This window comes from Pteropus alecto, unplaced genomic scaffold (genome assembly GCF_000325575.1).
Source record: "Pteropus alecto unplaced genomic scaffold, ASM32557v1 scaffold80, whole genome shotgun sequence".
Taxonomy (NCBI): Eukaryota; Metazoa; Chordata; class Mammalia; order Chiroptera; family Pteropodidae; genus Pteropus; species Pteropus alecto.
In genome coordinates this window covers 348,214-372,240 of record NW_006430460.1, presented here as the reverse complement: position 1 = coordinate 372,240, position 24,027 = coordinate 348,214, and positions in this window count along the sequence as shown.

Sequence of the window (24,027 nt, the reverse complement as noted above, 5' to 3'; positions counted from 1 at the left end):
CCCCCTGGCCGCCTCCTGAGGTACTGATCCCACTCGCCCTCCAGCTCGGGCCACCGCAGCGCCCGGGACGAGGCTCCGTGAGGCGCGCGGCTCCGGGCCTGGGTTGGCCGGCTGCGGGGTGGGCGGCGGGGCGGGTGCGCGGTCGGGGCGCTGTCCCCGTGAGGAAGAGGGTGGCGGCTGAGGGAACGGTTCGGGGTGGGGGCTGTCTCCGGGCAGCAGCTGGCGGCATCCCCATCCTCCATCCTCCTCCCGCCTCCATGTGGTTTGAGAGAGGTTTTGTTCCAGGAGAAAGTTTGATGCTCAGACTGAGGAGACAGACGCCGTGGTCCCCGAGGCCCTTACTTTTAAAGAGAGGCGGCTCACCCTGCCTGCCAGGGATGCCGGTGCCCCGAATGTGGGCGTGCAGGAACCCCCGCACTTTCTGACCCGACCAACATTCCTGGCACAGGCCCTTCCTTGAGGAAATTCCTCTGTGGAAACCCCCTCGAGGACTATTGTGGCTTTTGCTTGAAAGCAATGCAGCAGGTAGCCAGTGTCCCCAAGTGCCCTCCCCCCAAATCCTGTGCTCTTAGAGCTTCAGAAATTTAAGTCTATCCACTCGGCCTTCTAATTAAAGCCCCCGATCACCAAAGTGTCTGAGGTGCCAGTGATCACTTCTGTCGCGTCTTGAATATTTTCTCATCGGCACATACTTCTAATGGCTTCGCCTAAGTGCTGGGTGCTGTGGAGCACCCAAAAGGGAGGAGTCACGGCCGAGCTCTTAGGGTGAGAGGTGGAAGCAAGGGTTACAGAGCATGCGCACCACTTGACGGTGGGAGAAAGTTTCTTCAAAACGAAATGGCTTATTAGGTGGGGACTGTTTGTTTACAAAACTTCTAATGCAGGGAAATAATTAGAGCTAGAGTTGAAATTTACACAAGGTCCTAGGACCACATCTGTCATAAAGTAGCTTAGGGTAGAGGTAGGAAAGGGGATATCGCATGGGCTTGAAATGAGCAGATCTCAACAAACATGTGGAATTCTACCTAGTTCCAATCAATCTGATATCTTTCCGATCACACATGTAGGTTCTCAGTTATTTATTTCTTACCAAGACATATTCATACCATGAGACAACTTCATAACACCAACTTGTGTGCCCTGGAGACAGCCTGGCCAAGGGCACCAATGGCTTGTTCTGGTACCTGTGTTTCCCTACCATGCCCAGTAACATCCCATCTGTAAGAACATTTACGTCACAAGCAAAAGGAAACTTCTTTCGCCCATGGTGACTGAACAGTGTCCATATATTGAGCACATACTCTGTGCCACATATATTACTAGGCATTTTACATATATTCTTTGATCCTCGTAATCACTCAGGTGTTATTATTATTTCCCTTGTTTTAGAGTTTAAAGAGTTTATGTAATTTTCCCAAGATTATGTGTCAAGTAAATGACAGGGGTGGGTTTTGAACGTGGATCTGTTTGACTCCCTGAGCATGCTCTTTACCACCAACTTGTGCTGTCTCCCAGCCCCTCTAGAGAGAGTCACCCGTCTTATAATAGAGTAGGAAATGCAAATATGGCAACATAAACTGTGTCTACTGGCCTTGCAGATCAGACCCCTTTATAGAATATCCTCTTCCTCTGAGAACCCACCACTGTGTGCCTATGCCTCACAAGTGTTCCCTTCACCGAAGGACAACATTGGGGACTCCCAGACACCTTCAGCCCCTAGCATGTAAGTCAGATGGACATCTCTAGATGTATAAACTCCTAGCCCTTTCGGTTAGTCAGAGCAGTCCTGCCCTCCCAGTCATCAAGTTTATTTGAAATCTACATGTATACACATACACCCCACCGATTGGCAGCAACACATCCCCCTCAGTGTTCATAGTGGCACACTCATCCTCCTGTACAACTGTCGGGGAATTTCTGACACAGGCCTGTCTGCGCGAAAGAAAAGACTGAATCAAATCCCTGGGGAAGGTAATACTAGCCCGGGGACTCCCTGGATTGTCCTCTGCTGACCAGAAAGGAAATTAATTCAGGGCCCTGGAAGCAGGAAGCAGTCTTCGCCGTGGTGTGACATGTCATGTATATGCTGTAGCCTGTTGTCAACACTATCGAAAATTTGTGCCCACCATATAGAAACCCTTTTACCTGCTATCTTGGCGATGGCACACACCTATTTCTGATTTGATTACTCATTTTTACATTTAGGCAGTTGTCACTTGGCTGAACAGTATCAAAAACTGATGTCAGAGTTGTGACACAGTAAGTTTTGAAGCTGCGCCTAAAAAAACTGTGTCTGCTACTATAATCTATGACCATTGTTTTATCATTTCCTTCCCTTGGTGTGTGTGTGTGTGTGTGTGTGTGTGTGTAGTTGTCACTTGGCTGAACAGTATCAAAAACTGATGTCAGAGTTGTGACACAGTAAGTTTTGAAGCTGCGCCTAAAAAAACTGTGTCTGCTACTATAATCTATGACCATTGTTTTATCATTTCCTTCCCTTGGTGTGTGTGTGTGTGTGTGTGTGTGTGTGTGTGTGTGTGTGTGTATTTTCTTTCTTGGTATAGTTTCAACTCTCCCTGGTTCCAAAATGATTGGCAGTGCTAAGCCCAGAAAGGAATAAATGTATTTTTGAACTGAGATCATATGCCACCTGGAAACATATCCCCGTGGTCGGCATTTTTCTTATGTTCCTCTAGTGCTAAGAATCTCAAAGTCACGTCCACATACTTTGGGATTTGCTCTCTGCTGCCTAAGTATTTCACTCGCCCCCATCCCCCACACCAGTAGCAGTGGTAAGATCTGATCGAAAAGGCAGCCCCGTCTCCCCTCTGACATCTCTAAACTGCCCCAAAGTGGAGCAGCACTAATTAAAGTGAGGAAAATAGAGCATGAGATAAGCTAATTGTTGCATTCGTGCACCAGAATGAAAATGCACCAAAAACATGGTTGTGGGTAAAGAGTAACATAGACTTCTTTAAAACGACTAGTGATGTACAAAATTCTACAAATTTTGACATCGCACAGTTCGCCTAAAGTTGAGTTCACTCAAATACCTTGTTAACTTAAAACTGTCCAACAAACTTCTACTCTGTATTCTATTTATAAAACTTCTCATTAACTTACAATGCATCTTTATTTCCATATATCATCAAATCTTAAATGCGAGCAGTCGTAGGACATAACATTATTTTTATTTTACGCAAAAAGAAAGAGAAAATGCTGCCAGCTTTGTTATGACATGGCACTTTAACAGTGGTCTTCCATGTTACTACATGATTCGGTCACACTAGTCTCAGTGTTTTCAAGTTTCCGTCATCTCTGTATGGGTTTGGTCTTTTTTCTTCTGGTACATTCAGTAACATTGCTAAGGGCGTAATAGGCGATCAGTTTGTATATATCTCGGTAACAAACCATAATACAGATTCATCTTCTGTGTCTTTCTTCACTCTGGTAGAGAATTTGGATTTTGCATTGCAAAGTAATATGGAAATGCCAACTAAAGACAAGTATTTTCTTTAATAATAATATAATATTTAGGCCCTATTGCTCTGTTTCTATGCCGCCGTGAGTACACAGTAGAAACTTTCAGTGCCAAATCAGAGTGTAATCTTTTTGAAAACCATTTAAATGGAAATTCAACAAGACATGTGCGGGGACAACAATGCCCATAACTTAGTAAATGTGATAACGAAATGAATAGCGATGACTCAGTTTACGCATATGCAGGGAAATGACAATTGTGCCACGATCATTGCCAAGTGGTCAGCAATTTTAAGATTCCATTAATATTAAGAAACATCCTGACTTCAGAGATGTTAAAATGTGCAATGTTAGCAATGAAATATGCCAGTCTGTACCCACTTAGTTTCATGAGCCCTGACCGGCCTGCCTTCTGGCGTGTACTCACCTAACCGCTCACCGCAATAGTCATTCATTTTCTTTGACCCCAAACTCCAGGAAAGCAAGGACCTTTATGTCTGGTTCTACTATGTGCCAGCCACTTGGGATAGCCCAGGACCCACAGCTAAGCTGATCAGTAAGTATCCACAGAATGAGTGAGCCAGTGTCCTCCCACGGGAGGCATGGAGACACATTAAGTCATTCACTGCTGTCCACTGGATAGAAAACATATTCTTAAAATTATGACATTGACAAGAATGCCAAACATAGAAGAAGGGTACAGGCCAGCATTAGGTCCTTGATTTCATTACCGAGCCCTATTCAAATCGTTTCCTGCCATCGCAAAACCTTTCAGGGCAGAAGAGGTTCCACTTTGGCCTTTGGTGCTCTTTGACCTCTGACAGGTTTAGACAGCTTGAATCTTGGTTCTTTCATATGGTCCAGAATCTCTAATTGCTCGAATTTTGTGCTTAGTCCAACTTCATGTACTTGTCCTATTGTATATTTAACACGCACCAGAATTACAGGTAATATCTTTTCCTACAGTCAGCTCCTCTGAAACAGAAGCTCAGTGCTGGTGACTTTGTGTGAATAGACCTCTACAAGGAGATATATAGCTAATTAGAGGCCTTGCCTTACAGTCCACTTTTTAACCCCAAAAGGTCATCTTTACATTTTGACATTTGACAAAGAAAAAGACAAAAAAGACAAACCCTTGATAGGCAGTGCAGACCTCCAGTGCCTCTGCTTCCTTACTGCTCCATGGTCCAGCAGACCACACTTCTAGGCCAAGGGCAGGAAGCTCAATGAAGGTGCCAGCAGAGGAATGGCAGGCAACGTAGCACGGCGGCAAGCTCTGATGCTGTCCTGAGCATCGGAGCAAGTCAGCATTGCCCAAATTACCCGATGGTGTGTGAACACAATAGCTGGGCCTACAGAGACACACCCACATTCCAGTTCAGGGAACGTGGCACCTCTGAAACCCATTCGTAACAAACGGAGGTCACTCCTGGGTCTCTAAGATTCAGTTGGTCTGCTGGCCCTGGGGAGGATGAATGGTGTGGGCTGGGGTTCATTCCTGCCCCGCTCCATGTGCAGGTAAAGCGGGGTGGCAAAGGCAGCTGGCACGTAGACCAGAGCCGGCTCTTTCACATAGAAGAAAATAATCATTAATTAAATCTCTTGGCTTATACGCTAAAGGAACTTACATAAACTTACTTTTATTAAATATTGTTAACATGAGCCAGACAAATGACAAAAAGAAAAGCTTAAAACTTGTTTTTACCAAACACAGGGGGTGGGATATAAAAAAAACCAGAATCATCTTAGCTGCCAATTCTATGATTATGTGGGGTGACTTAATGGTACCCAGGATTTGTTTTAATCTGGGATGGTCAGACATGGAAAAGACTGTCAAAAAGGAAGAAGTTTATTATACTCACAGTATGGTCACGCAGAGTGACTTGGAGAAACAGTAGAGCCAGAGAGAGGCCGAGAGAGTAAGAGGAAGTGTGGGCGGGAGCCTCTACTGTGGTTTCTGCTGGAAAGACCAGGAGAGGCTAGGGGAGCAGGTTTAGGATTGGCAACTTGGAGTAATTTCAGTTTCGGAGGGCTCTGGGACATGGGGGAGTCCAGCTTGTCTGGCACCTGGCCCTGGGGTGATTGGGGCAAGGGTATAGTGGCCCTGAGTGTGAAAGCCAGTTCAGGAGGTGGTCGGGAGTATGGCCTCGGGATCGACTGGGTTGCATATGTAAAGCAAACTGCAAGTCAATGTGTTTATCTCTAGGCATTGGCTCACCGTGGGCAGCGCAGTTCCTTCAGAGTCATTAAGGCCCCAAGATGTCAAAACATCAGACTACAGAAAATAAAAGACTTTTAGTTCATACATGGAGACTTTTTAAAATCGTCACCTAATGAATTAGGCCCATGTACACAATGGAGTATTCCGCCAAATGTGCAGAAACGCCTAGCTCAGGGTCTGACACGTGGTACTCGTCCAGCAAACATTAATTAAATCTGAGTCATGGTGCCAGATGGTCCAGCCACGCTCACAGTCAGGCTTTGCTGGATGCTGCAGTCAGGTGTTGAGTGTTCATCTTGAGAAGAAAAACCGAGAAACTGCATACACCACATAAAGTATCCCTAGATGAAGATGAACCATCCAGGATGAAGAAGAGACAAAACACCAAAGTCTTTAAAAATATAAATAAACCTTTGAGCAAATACAGCTTTAGCTGTAAGATCTTAAAATCTACAAAGTAATTATATGTTTGGGGCAATTCCTTCTTCACCATAGACTTGTATGGAATATCAGTAAGAGTCAGGACACATGAAAGTTACAGACAACTTTTAAAAAGGTTGTTTCTCAGAGTAAAGCGGGAGTTGCAGAGTGAATGGTGTGTTATCAACCTCAGGAGCAGACCTATAAGTGTGAGCTACTCAATATAGCATGAAATTAGACTTTTTTCAACTGTGTATCAGTATGGATCATCCACACGAAGGACCAACACCGGAGAGAGTTACATGAAGGTAATTGACAGGACACGTGCTGGTGACAAGTAGAGGCAGAGGATGTCTAACAGGTACCTGTACTAACACATGCCCGCCTCGAGGATGCCGACGGAGGGTGGCGATGAGTGGGGAGGACGTGGATATAGACACAGGATGTCACCGTTAATGGCGAGTAGCGGGATTGCGCCAGCCTGGCGTGTTGGGGCTCACAGCTCAGTAACTGAGCTGCTGCTGCGGACAGCCTCGCGGCTCTCCTTTATGTGGCTGTGGAACGTTGATAATGCCTTTAGCGTCCTGTGACTCTTCCATAGAGCCTTGACCACGCACATTGAGAAATAATCATGAGAACATGAGCAGGGCTGAATCTACTCATCTAGGAAGAGTAATTACTATGCAGGGAAAACCTCTGCTCCAATCCCTTCCACTTTGTGACGCTGCATACATCTCCTTGGCGTTGTGTAGGAGCTTGTCTGTGTTGATGGAAGTCATAGGAAGGTTTTCACTGGAGCACAGCAGCTCTCCCATTGTGTGTCCAAACTGACATCATCGCTAATTAAAGCAGCTATGTTAGCCTAAACTGACCAGTGAAAGCATTTCCATGTGGCTTATGTTGCTGACCTAGATGCGATGTTAGTAGGGACAGTCCTGGGATGATCAGCATGTGTCGAATGAAGCATATCCCTTAACATAGTGTACATTGTACAGTCCAGGCTTTTCTGGACTTTTAACCTCTGATTCTGTACATGAATTAGGCCCATGTAAAAAATGGAGTAGTCAAATGAGATAATAAGCAGAAACATCTGAATTTTCCAAAAAAATATAATGAACAATTGTATCTACACAAGTGCTTTCAAGTATTTGTCAACATCGCTGACACTCATGAGTCCTTTCTGGAACCTTTTCTTTGTTCTGACACTTATAAGTGAGACCCCATAATAGGAGGGGGTTGGGTGAGGTGCAGCCTTCCTGGAGCTGTTCTAGGTACTTGTATTCTGTTTTGGCTTTAATCTTTATGCACTTTTGCGGGGAGTGGAGTGGAAAGAGGGGTACCTTTGCTTACCTTTTCAGCCCTAGAGCTTAGAAAGGTGCCTACAAATGATAGGAGCTTAATAACTATTTGCTGAATTTAAAAAATATTATTTGATTGGTTGACACAGGAATTCCCACCCTTCTGGGCACTAAGATTCTTATTAATTACAATAAAAGTCCTCACAAAATACTTTATAATTTGATAGTTAAATCATCTAGAATGAAGAATCAAGAATATCAAAACTGAAATTTTACCGAATAGAAATGAAGATAAACTTGCCTTAACAAATTAAAATATTGTAAATGACCATTATTAAAATTCTATGATATTGGATTGAAAACTAGACAGATTAAAAATAATAGCATAGACATTCCAGATTTTGATTTATTTAGTGGACTTAATTTAAGACATACAAATAAGTAACGCAACTTTGAAAAAAGGATCCATTAAGTAATGAAGCTTGCTAGAGTAATAAATAACAGTTTGAAGAAGAAACAGCAAGAAAAGAATAACTTACATTTTGGTTATAACCAAATATCGCAATAAAGTTCAGATAAGCTGTAGTGTTAAATGTTGGAGAAAAGAAATTCCATAATGATGGTTACATTATTCAGTTGTCCAAACCCACAGAATGCACAACACCTAGAGTGAACTGTAATGTAAACTGTGAACTTTGGGTGATGACGACATCTCAATATAGGTTCATCAGTTGTAATAAATGTCCCACTCTGATGGAGGATGTTGATAATGGGGGAGACCATGCCTATGTGGGGGCAGGGGGTATGTGGGAAATCTCTGTACCTTCCCTTCAATTTTGCAGTGAACCTAAAACCACTCTAAAAAAATAGCCTTAATAAAAGAGAAAAAGGAAGGAAGGGAAAACAAGGAAAGTAATGTATTTACCCCAGGTCCGAAGGCAATGAAAATTGTTTTGAATATTTACATCATCTTATAAGAAGAAAGATGTATTGGAATATAGAAAACTAAAAATCATTTAAATAATAAAATAGAATAAAACAATTCTAAAAAGCAAAATGACAGACCGAAAAGAACACGGCTAATGAAAGCTTATCTAAAATATGTAGGGGATTAATATGAATATTAATATGAATATTAATCTGAGTGCTCAGATTTTAGTCCCTGGGGTTGAGGGTGATAAGCAGACATTTTTGGACTTTGAAATACCAATGTTAGATCATCACGTGATCAGTCCAGAGCATAAAACATACCCATTGATTACCAACCCTTAATAGTATAGTTTATGCTTTAATGAAAATTAAAAGTGATTTGGAAAGTTGGAATCCTATGTCTACTGACTTCTTTTTCATTCGTTATACCAGTATGGTTTCTTATACTATCTTTGCCTCTTCCCCAGGTATATGAGCACAGATATATCACCAAATCTTTTTTTATAATAATAATAATAATAATAATAATAATAACAATCCTGAACTAGCACCAAAGAAAGTAAATCATTGGGACTTTGTTCAGAAACCAGTTGAGACAATTACATATCGTGGTTTTCTTTTACTTGGATGTTTTTGTAGACAGTAGAAACAAGCTCAACAACAGACTAAAATTTGGATGCTGCAGACACCAGCAGCCCATTAGTCAGCATCTCTACCTTAGCCATATTTTCTTGGTTCTTGTCATCATGAGCCTCCCACTGTTTTCTAATCTACTGGGGGTCTCAGAGCCACCCTGGTGGTCTGACAGAGTGCACACGAGCTTTATCCACCTTGTATCTTCTGATGGATGACTGTCAGGAGACACACAAGTCTGCCAATGGGGCTCTTAAAACCAAAGCCATCTGCTGATCAAAAGCTACCATTCAGAATGCTGACACCTCCCCGTCGTATCCCCATTTCTACTGCTGGCTCTCAATCATTGCTTCCCTGGGGAGCGAGATGCCCAAGGGAATCGAAAACCACAAATGACAACCAACCTTCATGATCGTTTAAATTGCCTCCTCCTTCATCTTCAATCGAGCTGCTCACAAATGGACCGTTTTTAGTTTCTCTTTTTATCTCCCCGATTCAGAAGCTAATGAGCCACAAGGAGCCAAAATGTGGTTGCCAGAGAGACAAGCAGACCCGGCCTGTCTTTGTGATGTTGCAGTTTGAGTATTGGTCTCTGAAGCCTCCAGCGACTTCGCTGTGAAGGTACCAAGCAAGGAATTTTGTCCCGGTACAATCAGCACTATTCCTCCTGGTTCTTCATCCACATATTCTACCCAGGAGCATCTAAATTGCTTTTCGCTTCCTCTCTTCTCCAGAAGCCCATCAAAGTTCTTCTAAGAAGTTCCAACGAACTGATGTTCTTTTTTTTTTTTTTTTACACTATCTTGATCTTCTCTTTTCTCAATCTGCCAGCTTAGCCCCACCTTCTTTCAAAAATAAGTGTGCACACATATGTACATGGGTATTTATGTATGTCTGTATATACTTGTATACTACACACTAATACACATTTTAAACAATGAATCAGAGTCACCATTCTCTAGCCTCAAGCAGATTTGTTCTCTCACCTTCTTCAAGGAGCACCGAGCCTGGGAATCACCAGCCCCAGGCGTGATGCCAGCGTCCTCTCCTCCATGGCCAGCATGGGCCACCATGCCACCTCTATCCCTCTCCCCACATCTGAAAGCCTTCCTTCCGCATTGCTGATTCTCTCCCTTTCCTTTCTTGTCGCCCTATGCCTTCTTCTGTCCCCCTGACGTCTTCGTCCTCTCAGTGAGGACGTGTAATGTATCTGAAATAACATGATGTTTTCTGCAACCATCACTTCCTAGTTAAAAGATTTTTGTTTTCCTAAAGGAGGTCACGGGGCTTTCAGGGCATGCTTGCAGCTTTTTGGGCTGTAACTGTTAGATGGGTCACTGCCCTCTGGTGACGTCACAGATGCCGAGAAGAGCCATTTGCCTGAGGCCTTGCAGAGCACTTAGATCCTAGCTTGTTTCCCATCTTTGCAGTGAATTGCTCACTCCCCAGTGGGAGGAGTGACTCAGGCCCTGTGGGACCCCTCCGGCTTGTTCGAATGAGCTGTCAATCACATTAAAAGCTTTCCCAGACACTGACTTGGCCAGCGCTTACAGGCTGGTGCCTTTAGGGGAATTTCAGTTTTTCTTCGGGGTCTGTTAACCAGTTGAGGTATTTATCAGTATAGTATGTGTTTTGAATTGTATTTTTACTGAAACTTTAGAATTTGATTTCTCTTCGGATCATGTCCATAGCCCTGGAAAGGAATCCTGGAAGTGTCGAGAAGAAAATACACATGGATAGTAGAAGACACTCAGAGCTGGCACAGTCTCCTGAGCTCTCAGCCAGGATGGAGTGTGAGGCAGACTCTGCTCTCTGCCCAGGACCCGCGCCCCCCTCCCTCCTCCAGGCTCCCATGCAACACCCCACTGCCCAGGCCCACCAGCCCAGTGAGGGGACAACATCAGCTACACTCTAGATTAGAAAACGAGAGACACAATGCAAAGCCAACAAGGGACCAGGGGAAATGGCTGCGACACTACTGGTTTCTCCTGGGTCCCAGATGAGATTCAGGACGTCAGTGATTTTGAAATTTGCGTGAAACACAGGCATACTCTGTACATACTCTTTTCTTTCCTTTTCTTTCTTTTTTTTTTTTTTGGAAGAGAGTCTGTAGCTTTGGCCAAAAACATTCAGAACCACAGTTCCAATGTTTCTCTCCAGTTGAAAATAGCCTCTTCCTTGCTGACTGTGAGATTTCTTCAGGCCGTCCTGACCGGGATTGAGTTTAAGGTGCTCTGAACCTCCTAGTTCAGCTACTGGGTGTGTGTGTGTTGCGGGGTGGGGGGTTAAACCCAGCCCCTTAACTCCTGAGCACACGGTGAATCCAAGAACTCACGTGGCTGGGGGTGGCCTGCTCTGGAGTGACTGAGCATGCAGAGAGAGTACTGTCCCCTCCTGACGTGGTCCAAGGGCTCCGGGGTGATGCTGGCCACACAGAGAATGGGCAGACTGGCTGCCATGGCTTCTGTGAACGGACCTTTATTGTCTTGGCTCAGGTTTTCATACGTTCCCACTACTGTGGCTACAGCTCCAAACACCTTCAGAATTTTAAATTCTAAAACACACCTAACACAGTAATTTAAAAATATATGAGTGTGGTGAGAACTAATTATACTCATTTTATTTTTCACTCGGGGTATAAGCTCCTGGGTAGTGATATGGGCCTGGGGAAAGAATGGATGCTTGAATGACACAGAGAAATTAAACAGAATCTCCTTTTCAAAAACAACTGGTCTAAATTAAGTCAAAGTGAAATTAAGTCATAATTAAGCCCTGTTTTATTTGCAGTTGGGTTTTGAGAGCTTAAGGACTAGCCTTTATGGTGTCACACACTGTTTGTAATGAATTGACCAAGTACACATTCAGCGAAATAAATACATGAAAGTTTCATTTTTGAAAGTTCTCTATTAATATCTTAATGCCAGTCTTATTATCAGACAGGACTCTATCTTATTTTAAAAGGGAGCTTCTAAGTAACTTTTATTTTGGCACTATCTGACTGGTTAAGTTCTTTTCTGCTAACCTTTTGAACTATCCTGTCTGCTCATGAGTTTTATCTATGAACTTGAGTGAAGTTTCTGGACTTTTGTGGATGGATTTACTTATTTGCAAAAGTTTGTGAGATGGTCTCTTTACTTGAACACCCATCAGATAAGAGGATATGTTTTATCGAAAGATCTTCACTGAGAATTAACCAACCAAAGCGAGTGATGGCTGACTGGTGTTAATCGAACCATCTGTAGTCGATCTTTAGCCATCAATGCCCAAGTGCCAAGTAGAACCCTCTTTTAATAGGCAGGGCGCCTTCTTTGGCTTAGTGTGCTATTTGGAGGGCTTCGGTGAGGTCTGTCACTTACAACTTCACAAGTGTGACGAAGCCTCATTTATCTACCTTTACAGGGGACTGTGTTCCAGCTATGCCCATTTTTTAGATAACTCAAGTTCACTTCCTTAGGAATCTTTCTAAAATGAAGACACTGTCCTCTGTACCCTGAAACAGAGTATGCCGAAGTTAACTTTCCCTTTTCTGCATGGCGTGGGCCATCTGTGTGAACATGGAGTGTACCTTCTGGGGCTTTAGACCTATGAATGTGGAACCATTTGTCCATTCAGCTAAGTCGCCCCAGATGTCTTGGCTTCCTTACTTTTTTGCTCTGAATTTTATGGCCCTTTTCCTCCACAGGTTGTCATGGTTACTTTCCATACCTGTCGGAGTATTTAATATATACCCATTTCCTCAGTTACCTGGATGGCTCCACACCTTTCTTATGCTATAAAGAACATTTTGAAAAATGCTATTCTTCTAAAATTAGTGAGTTAGGTGTGACAACACATAATTCAGGGCAATGATGCTTATTGGTTTTAATTATTGTCAAAATGGGTTTCGGGTGAAGAATAGGTTCCAGATCATTATAATGACATTGGCACAATATACCTTACAATTTTTAAGTTGTCACTTCTTTAGAAACTGTCAGTGCAAAGTCCTTTACCCAACTTCATCTGAAGCCAATCTACTAATTGTACCCTGAGCAAAAATTTTGGCTTAATTTATGTTACATATGGTGTATTGTAAATAACACGAATAATAAAATAATGCAAAAATAATAAAGGCCAAAAGGAAATTAAAACAGGAGTTTTAAACAGCTCACATCACTATGCATTTAAATATAACTTTTCAGAAAGTACAGACAGATTTAAATATATTGACAGTCATGCATCTCTCAGCTTTATTATATTGGCCACACACTAAGGGGCTTGACGACTGGCTTTCTATATATCTCTACAAAAACAACCTTTCCTAGTACACGCTTAACAATAAAAATGTAATTTTTTATTTATCTTCAGTCCCATGGAATGAAGACAATACCTGCATGCTTCATTATACTTCCAGTATTTATTTCTTAATGCTTTTTTCAGCATTACAAGTGGGTACGTTTTAGCCTGTAAGAAATTAAATATCTGCACTTTGCTCAAAACTTCCAGACAGTTGTGGTGTCAGTGGCTGTAAAGAGCATAATTCGATGCTATTTGATTAGATGAAAACATGATCCAGGTACATGGAAAAGTCTGGCTGTTACAGCAGCTCTTCCTTTTGCCCATCAGCAGCATTCATTTACCTATATTCAGTTTCAGACTAGAGTTGTTTCTGTCTTTTTTTTTTTCCCACGAATGCCACTCACCTGGAGATATGGCCGTTGATCAACACGACAGGTGACTCTGCAGGTGTGAACCAGATAATTCTGATCTCTAAGCCATTGTGGACCCGAAATATGTAGTTGCTTTTCTCTATTAATGAAGTTCACAGGACAGTTATAAATCATCCCTTTGCATCTTGGGTTTGCTTGCCTATTAAACAAATTTTTTGCTTTCCTATTGAACTACCAGTCTATTTTATTCCAACAGGAAAACGTGTACCATCCGGTAGTTTCCGAGTTCATTTTTTCCCCCCACTGTTTACCAAAATGGTACTTCTGCCCTGTTCCCTCACCTCACAATGAACCTTGTCAGGGTTTACTGTTTGAAATCCCTGCTCAGCGAGTGACGAGAGACAGTCTGTCCAGACAGTGGTCACCAGCACAAGTGTTGGATTAAGGGCCTGATTTTGAAGGCTATCGAGCAATCTGGTTGGAGCGCTGTAGAAAAATCTAGATTCGCTCCTGATGGCCAGAGTTTGGCCCTTGGATTTATGCAGTGTGATGAGCAGCACGAAGAGACAGGAAGTCATTCTGTGACACAGAAGCCTTCTTCTGCACTGTATAATCTGGACCAGACCTCTCGGCCCTTGCTCATCTGTGTGTAAACTCACCTCAGCCCCACACGCGGGCCAGGGGCTGGCACACAGTAGGTGTGTTAACCTAAAACGAGAAAGGCCTTTCAAAGTGAGAGGCTACAAGTGTTTATTTGAGATGAATAAGGATAGCTGATGGTGTTTGTGAGCAGAGGGTGGGGACAGTGACATCCATAGAAGAAAGGCCCTGCTATCAGTGCAGGTAACGTAACATGGTGATGCTCATTCTAAAGGTTTTTACTTTTCGGTTCAGTAGCCATAAGTCCAGTAGCCACAGATCTGCTTTCTCGTTATCTCTGCAAACAGTTCTTTGGGAAACAAGGGGGCTTGGCCCGTCCAAACATGACTTTGCTGCGTTCAGGCCCAGGGGTGCGGGGCCTAAGACGCGCAGGGCAGGGCAGGCCTCCGGGACGGCAGCTCCATGTCAGTTATGTTCACAGCTGCTCAGCTTTCTCCCACTCTGAAGCGAAGGTGAGAACGTCTACCTCACAGGTGTGCTGTGGGGGGTAGGCTGGAGGGTGTGTAAGTGCCCGGAGCTATGCCTGACACCCCAGGCTCTCTTTATAACAGGAAAGTCAGAACCAGGAGCCAACTTTGCTGTATCTCATCGTGGTCTCATCCTGGGATGGTGCTGGAAGGTGGTCAGTGGATGCCCTGGAGCCCTCCCTGGCTTTGATATTTCTAAGTTGCCTCTGAACTATCATGAAATATTTTAAGTGCTTCGGGTCTGAGTATTTTAAAAACAAATGTTGTTCAGGAGGAGTTGAAAGCAGCCACACAGACTCAGGAGCTGGCAGATGGCCTGGAGGGAAAGCTCCATCTGTGTCTCCCGCCTCTTCTCCCATACAGTGCAGTTCAAGCCCATGGGAACCCCTCTCAGGTGTGAGAAGCTGACCAGCCGCACGGGCTCACGGCCCCACCACAGCTTCTCCTGGGAGGAAGCTCTCTGCCCTTTGGGGGCTGAATGTAAAACCATGAGATGCTAGGCTTGAAAATTTGAGCCTTACTGAAATGACACTTAGCTGGCCCAAGTGGGTGCCTAGTAAAACCTAGTTAAGCCACTTAGATGAAGTGAAAACTCCACAGATCAGAGCAAGAATATGAGTGAGGGGACCCCTCTGGCGTGATCACTCTTGGTCAGGGGAAGGCACTCGGAGACCTCAGTCCACTCTCTCTACTCTGATAGGGGGCGGTAATTTCATCCCATGGCTTTGGAGTATAATGTCTTATCGAGATCTGCATTGAGGGGAGATGAATCTCAGACGATGATTTAGGGGTGCGTATATGTGTTCAGGTGGCATCTGAACAATTCTGAAAATGACCTAGGCCAGACTGGCTCGTCGACACTGGGCCACGTTTCTGCATTTCTAACTTGATCACCTGAAAATCTGATTGTTAAACTGAAAGGCACCGTGTTTTATGTCTTGATAGAACCAAAAAGAAGATCGATAGTACTTCAGGAAACGATCTGCCTCTACTTTATCCAGGAAATGGTCACCCGTCACCAATTTTGCATTCCAGCCTAGAGCAGCCATGGCCATGCTCTATAATTAGAACGATAATAGTCAAATCCAGCCACTAGGAAAAACATCAGATTCATTTTCTCTACCCCCACATGTACTATATTTGTTTGGTTTATTGTATTTTCTCTCAGTGAAGAAGTTTTATTTAAATATGAGTGTCAGAAAATATAAAACTAAATGACTCCTGGGGTATATTCTATTTTTATGCCAGTTAATCGTGCTCTGGGACATAAGGCACAGGAAAGGCTTCCGTGTAGTTTTTATATAGTAACTTTTCAGCCCATATGACAAGTAAATATTCTGCCCTAAAGAACTGAAAGGAGATACAGTGTGATTTTCTGTGCGTGAAGCTGTCTCTAAAAACACCTGTCTGAGGATTACCAGGCTCAGAGCGCTGTAAAGTTGGTTTTCTGTTTAGACCTACATCAAATCCTAAAGTATTTAGAAATTAACTGGTACAAAATAATATACGGTTTACTAGAAATAATTTTAAAGGCCCATAGCCATATCATCTCTTTCAAATAATCTTTATTAAGTACTGTCCCATGAGCATTCTTTGGCCTTGTACATGAACTTGGTATCACGGTACTGCAGACAACTAACTGCTTTCTAAGACTGGACAGTGGGTCAGAGACAACTTTTATGCTGATACGTAATTCTAGAGGACGTAAGGTTTCCTGGACCCCCAGGGCCACACTCAGCACCTGCTCCCATACTACACTCACTCAACTGTCCACTAGCACACACCAGGTCGGTCCAGAGACCAGCCGGTCAGGCCATAGGTGTCTGGCGGGTGCCATTGCCCAAGGGAGCAGGAGATGATACTAGAGAAACACAAGACAAAACTCCAGGCTGTGACTAGCTCAAGGCCACTGAAAAGAGGAGATAACCACGTGAGAAACAATTAATGAACAACCTGAACCCGTGTACAATTAAGCACTCGTTAGTGCGAGGTTCGGCGTTGTTCCAAGTTCTCGGAGAACCAGTCGATTGGAAATGGACGTCAGTAGAGCTGATCCCACCAGACATGAGGAAGGTCGGGCTGCCCTGGTGTGTTAGATGCATATCGACGTGACAACAGGGCCAGACCTTGGGACCTCCTAGCACCGATTCGTGGTTAATGACCGCAGCAGGCGACATCCCTGACCCGCCCTGAGTGGTACACTTGACACGGTGGTAGTTTCAAAGAGGCTCTTTGGCATCAGCCGAGAGGCTGTGCTCCATTTGAGGTGAAGCCATGTCACCTACTTACAGTGGGTGACCTCTTACCCAAAACCGCGTGATAAGCAAAGCGTGTGGTCATTGTGAGGGGTGGTGTATAAAGTTAGAGAGTGAAACCAGTTCACTTGATGTCATCCTTCCCAGAAAAAGGTTTTGCTGATTGCAGCTTTTTCTCTGTGTGTGTGTGTGGTCAGAGCACTTAACATAAGCTCACCCTTTTATAAATTTTTAAGTGTACAATACAGTATTGTTGGCAACGAGTACAATGTTATAAAGAAGGTCCCTAGAACTTACTAATCTTTCTTAACTGAACCTTTGTGCCCATTGGTAAGTGACTTCCCTGGCAACCTCTACTCCACTCCTGAGTCTATGAATTTGACTATTTTAGATACCTCATCTAAGTAGAATTATGCAGTATTTGTCCTCTGTAATTGGCTCATTTCACTTAGCATAATTCTTCAAGGTTCATCCATGTTGTCACATATCACAGTATTTCTTTAGTTTTAGAAGGCGAATAGTATTCTATCATCTGTATATGCCACGTTTTCTTTATCCATTCATCTCTGAATAGACACAGGTTGTCTGACACTTGGCTGTTGTGCATAGTACTACAATAAACACAGGAGTGTTAATATCTCTTTAAGATCCTGCTTTTAATTCTTTTGGATAAATACATACAAATGGGATTGCTGGATCATATGGTAGTTTTATTTTTAATTTTTTGAGAAACATTCATACTGGTTTCCATAGCACCATTTCACATTCCTACGGATAGTACATAAGGGTTTCAATTTCTACACATCCTCACCAATACTGTTGTCTCTTCTTCTTTTATTTATTTATTTTTTTAATGACAGCCATTCTGACAGGTGTGAGGTAATACCTCATTGTGGTTTTGATTTGCATTTCCCTAATGACTAGTGACATTGAACATTTTTTTCATATACCTGTCGGCCTTTGTGTATCTTCTTTGGAGAAATGTCTGTTCGTGTCCTTAGCCAATTTTTAAAGAGTTGTAGGAGTTCCTTATTTATTTCGGAGATGAACTCTTTATCAGATGTATGGCCTGAAAATATTTTCTCCCATTCTGTAGGTTGCCTTTTTATTCTGTCAATTATTTCCTTTCCTGTGATAAAGCTTTTCAGTTTGATGTAGTCTCACTTGTTTATTTTTGTTCCTGTCGCCTGCACTTTTGATGTCAGATTTATAAAATCATTGCCAAGACCAGTGTCACAAAGCTCTTCCCCTGTGTGTTCTTCTAGGGGTTTTATAGTTTGAGGCTTTTTGTTTAAGTCTTTAATTATTTTGAGTCAATTTTTATGTATGATGTAAGATAAGGGCCCAATTCCTTTCTTTTGCATATGAATAACCAGTTTTCCCAGTACCATTAATTGAAGTAACTGTCCTTTCCCCATCGTATATGCTTGTCCCCATTGTCAAAGATCAGTCAACCATATACGTATGGGTTTATTTCCAAGTTTTCTGTTCTGTTCCATTGGTCTATATTTCTGTCTTCATGTCAGTACCATACTGTTTTGATTACCATAGCTTTGTAATATATTTTAAATCAGGAACTGTGATGCCTTCGGTTGTGTTCTTCTTTCTCTATATTGAATGTCTTTTCTTGGTCTTTTGTAGTTCCATAAGATTGTAGAACTTTTATTTAGTTCTGTGAAAAACAAAAATGCCATTGGGATTTTGATAGAGATTGTACTGAATCTGTAGATCACGTTGAGTATAATATAGGCATTTAACATTACCAAGCCTTCCAATCTACGAACATGGGATGTCAGTTTATTTGTTTGTGTCTTCTTTAATTTCTTTAATCAATGTTATGTAGGTTTCAAGTTTATTTCTAAGTATTTTATCTTGTTGGTGCTATTTTAAATGTTTCCCTAATTTCATTTTTAGATAGTTTGTTGTAAGTATGTAGAAATGCAACTGTTTTTGTTTTTTGTTTTTTGTTTGGTATCTCGCACCTTTACTAAATAAGTTTATTCTAAAAGTTTTTTAATAGAGTCCTTAGGGTTTTCTATATATAAGATTATGTCGTCTGCTAACAGGGACAATTTTACTTCTTCTTTTCTAATTTGTATGCCTCTATTTTTTCGTCTAATTGATCTGGCTAGATGTCCATTACTTTGTCAAAGAGACGTGATGGCGGGGGGGTAGGGGCATGCTTATCTTCCTGATCTTGAAAAAGCTTTCAGTTTTTCCATCATTAAATATGATGTTAGCTGTGCACTTTTCATATATAGTCTTTATTATTTTGAGTGCTTTCCTTCTATTTCTAATTTGTTGATAACTTATATCGTGAAAAGTTGTTGAATTTTGTCTGATGCTTTTTCTGCATTTATCGAGATCATCATGTGATTTTTAGCCTCTCTTCCGTTAATGTGATTTATCACACTAATTGATTTTTGTATGTTGAACCACCCTTTCAGCCCAGGGATTAATCTCACTGGGTTGTGGTATATGATCCTTCTTATATGCTGTTGGCTTTGGCTTGCTAGTATTTTGTTAGGATTTTTGTGTCTATGTTCATCGGAGATGTTGGCTGTAGTTTTCTTTGTCTGGATTTGGTATCACAGTAATGCTGACCTCATGAGATGAGTTCAGAAGTATTTTCTTCTCTTCCAGTTTTTGGGAAGAGGTTAAGAAGGATTGGCATTAATTCTTCTTTAAATGTTTGATAGAATTAACTAGTGAAGTCCTCTGTCCTGGGCTTTTCTGTGTGGGGAGATTTTGATTACTTGTTCCATCTTTATACTGTAGTCATGTGCCACATAATGGCATTTTGGTCAACAATGGACCACGTATATGACAGTGATACCATAATATTATGACAAGGCTGAAAAATTTCTATCACCTGGTGACATCATAGCCAGCATAACATCATAGCACAATATATTACTCACATGTTTGCGGTAATTCTGGTGTAAACATACCTACTGTGCTGCCACTTGTATAAAAGCATAACTCTTACAATCACAGTAGTAGGCTATACCACCTAGCTTTATGTAACTAACACTCCGATGTTCATGCAACGACGAAATCAACCTAATAACGCATTTCTCAGAACATATCCCCATCGTTAAGTGGTGCGTGACTGTAATTATAAATATGTTCAGACTTTCTATTTCTTCATGAGTTAGCCTTGATAGGTTGTACATTTCTCAGAATTTATTCATTTCTTCCAGGTTATTCAGTTTGTGGGTGTAGAATTGTTCATAGCAGTCCCTTGTGATCCTTGTTATTTCTGTGGCATCAGTTGTGATGACTCTTTTTTCATTTCTGATTTTATTTGAGTCTTCTTTTTATTGTAGTCTAAGAGCGTCAATTTCATTTTTTTAAAAAAAACTGACTGGAGTATTCTCAAATATGTGGAAATTAAACAACACGCTCTTTAACAACCATGGGGTCAAAGAAGAAATCAAAAAGGACATTAGAAAATATCTCCAGACAAATGAAAATGAAATACCAAAACTTATGGGATGCAAAAAAAAAAAGAACTAAGAAGAAAGTTTATTGCAATAAACCCTTACGTTAAAAAAGAAGAAAGATCTCAAATAAACAACCTAACTTTACACATCCAGGAGCTGGGAAGAAGAACAAACTAAGTCCAAAGTGAGCAGAAGGGAAGGAAATAACAAAGATCAGAGCAGAAATAAATGAAATATAAAGATGATAGAAAAAAATCAACAAAGCTAAGAGTTGGTTTTTTGATTGTAACTTTACTTAAGTCTAAAATTAAGAAAATAAACGTGCCTGTGGTAGCCAATTTAATTGAAGCAGGTATCTATATCTACGTGATTTGAGGAAAAACATGTATCGGAGTACTCCCAAGAATGCTTTACCCCACTTCCTAGTTTAGGAATATAGAAAATGTTATCCTGAAGCCTCTCTGAGAGATCATTCAAGCTAACAGTGGGCTACTCTGCTGATAACCGCCAGGAGAAAGCGGTGCCCACTAATCACACTATCTTAGGCCTTTTGAACCATTTGTTACAGAATAATTTTGGTCTGTTAGTGTCTGCAGCGGGCTCTGGGACTTCACTGGCAGACATGTAGTGTTTGCTGATTCTTTGCCAGGGTGCAGCATCAAATGATACCGGGAATCTGGTGTCTTGCTTTGATTCACCTTTTCTCCTTACTTAAAGCACTCATCAGTGGGAACAATAACCTAACGCACTGAGTTCAGTGTAAACAGGAAATCTGGCAGCAATAACTGGACCAGGGGCTAACTTTGCAAGGCCAAGTTTTAATGAATAATTTGCAAATGAATTAATCAGGAGGCACTGTCCTAAAGAAATGGGGTAAAGTTACCCCACACTGACTTGATGCCTTTCTCGGCTGTCCAAGGCAGCAGTTATGACCAGTACGCATCTCTAACTAACCTGTGTGTACCAGCATCTTAAGAGAATTGTGAGCTCCAGAGCCCACTTCTTTAGTCTTCAAGAGCTGCAACCATGAACTATTAATGACCCATCGGAGGACCAGAAAATCAATTGAGTGATTCAAAACCAACCATTAAAAAAAAAAATCAATAGATTAGACTACAAATATCAAAATGTAAGGTTAAATATTTTGCAAAACAAATTTTTATACAGATGTAAATATGTGTACACCCATGTTGGTGCTGGATTGCAATATAATATATATTTCTTACTGTGGGTCTTGGTCAGAGACGTTTAAGAGCCATTTCATTATTTAATACTTTTAAAAAATATGGAAATATTATTTTTTCAATTATATTTTGGTTTTAGTGATACAAGAGGTAGCTTATTTCTTTATGTATAGGAAAAAATAACTTCTCTAGGGAAATAGTGAATTGATTTAAAGTTACTGTATTCAGACAAAAGAAATGAACACACTAATATGGTCCTCCAAAATATATGACATTGAGTGTAAACTGATATTTTGAACTATTAATTTTAAGTATCCTGGAATATTTCAAAGCTGTATTTATAACTCTATTTTTGTAGATACCATCAAGGTCCATGTCAATCAATGATATTAATGCAAATAATTTAAGTATTCAAACATTTTAAAAAGTGTTTCTAAATTTAGAGTCCTGACACGAAAGAGAAAACATAAAATCTAATTTAAAAGCACAAACAGAGCAAGTATACAGTTTCTTCCAAGCGGTGGAGAACGCAACTGGGCAATTTCAAGGCTGTCACCAATATTTTTTTCATTTGTCATAGAAATTCTATAAAGCCGCGCTCCTTTTAATATTTGAGTAGTTTTCTTCACCACCCACAGTGGCAATTTATTTCCTTTTGTGGAGGAGGGGGATCATATCGCTTTAAAGAATTATTATTTTTTACTTAAAACATACAAGACAGAGCAGCAACATAAGAACACACACGCCAAAGCCAGGCCGCTCGGGTTGTGCGACTGCGAGCTAGTTCTCTAACCTGTCTGGACTTCGCTTTCTTCATCCAAAAACGGGAGGGGATGGCAGAGTTCGGAGAACTAAATGTTAGCGCTTGTAAATCCGGCAAGATGAGAAGAAGTGCTCTCTGCGTTTGCTGTGATTATGGCGCTCACTCACTCTTCGTTCATTCAACAAGCATTCACTTGAGCACCTGCAAGGTGAAATACTGTGCCAGGGAAGCAAAGGCAGCCTCCACCATCTCAAGAGTATGGTCAGGCAGATCAACTTTCTCGCCAAAGTAAACGGGAGACCGACTGCGATGGAGAAGGGCTAAGTGCCGGGGCAGGCAGTGAAGGCGAAAGCTAATTTCTCTTCAGGAGGTTCCATTCAACCAGCGTTGAAACAAAGTCTAGAGGTTGACATTTGTCTTGGATTTTTCCCCCAAGCCAAGCACCCTCATGTCTGGCCTCTTCCCTTTTCGTAGAAGCTACTGGTTGCTGGTTTATTTTCTTAATTTTAGACTACTGGTTCTCAAGGCTGGCTTTTCTCCAGGCTTTCAGCCTCGAGGGTGTGGTTAAAGGGTCGCAGTCATGTTGCTGGTGTAACTGACCGCGTAGACTCCGGCTCAGGCGAGGCTCTCAGAGCCGACCTGTTTGCCTACGGTCCACTGGCTTCCCTGTGGGAGGTAGATGTTTAAGGACTTCCTCACCGACACCCCCACCCCAGCCAACTGCCACACTTGCAAAACGCTTCAAATATTGTCTAATCACACTGGATGCATGGCACAAAGTTTCTAAAGCAGCTTTTACCTATGAAAATGTAAGCCCTCGATGGTTCTGATTTCCCTACTAATTTGCCACCCTGCGTATTTCTCATAAAGTCAATATTACAAAATGGAAGTAAAGGGAAATAGAGAGTAGAAGTCTCGTTTATTAATCACTTTGTAAGCCCCGACTACAAGGATCCAAGTGTGGAGCAGACACCCAAGAGGCTCAGAGTTAGATTGGGCCGACGGCTGTGGTCGCAAGTATTTGGAGCACACAAATGTGTCCCAGTGGTGGCTTAAAGGAGGGAGTGCTGGGTTACGTTGAGTAGGGAGATGCTGTTAGAGACCCTAATATCTCCACATCCCCACAACGAGTAGTACATACTAACTCTGGACCTTCTGCGTGTGGGACACTGTGACAGTGGGCCGGGTTACAAGCAGAGGTGGCAGTGGGAAGGTAGACCAGGAAGCTGCCTGTAGAGCCACATCTAGCCCTGTCCTGTTCACACAGAGCCCCATCTGAACTGAAGTCACGTTCAGCCATCAGCATACCAATTCCAGTGATGGCTTAGAAGTTATGTCTCTGTCTAGTGAGATCAAGAATGTGTTTTCCTTATATAAAATGCGCAGGAGGTGCTGAAGCAAGCCCACGAAGGGTTAACCTGACGCAAACAGCCAACATTACCAGCAAAGCGGAAACACGATCCAAATAGAACCACAGACAATTAATCAGGGAAAGGAAGAGAGAGAGAAGCTTTGGGAAGGAGTATGGCTCCGAGTCAAATGACAGGTGACTCATAAGTGAAGAATAAATACAAAGCCTTAAAAGTAAAAATGAGGAAGTCAGCTTGATATAAAAGGACAAATA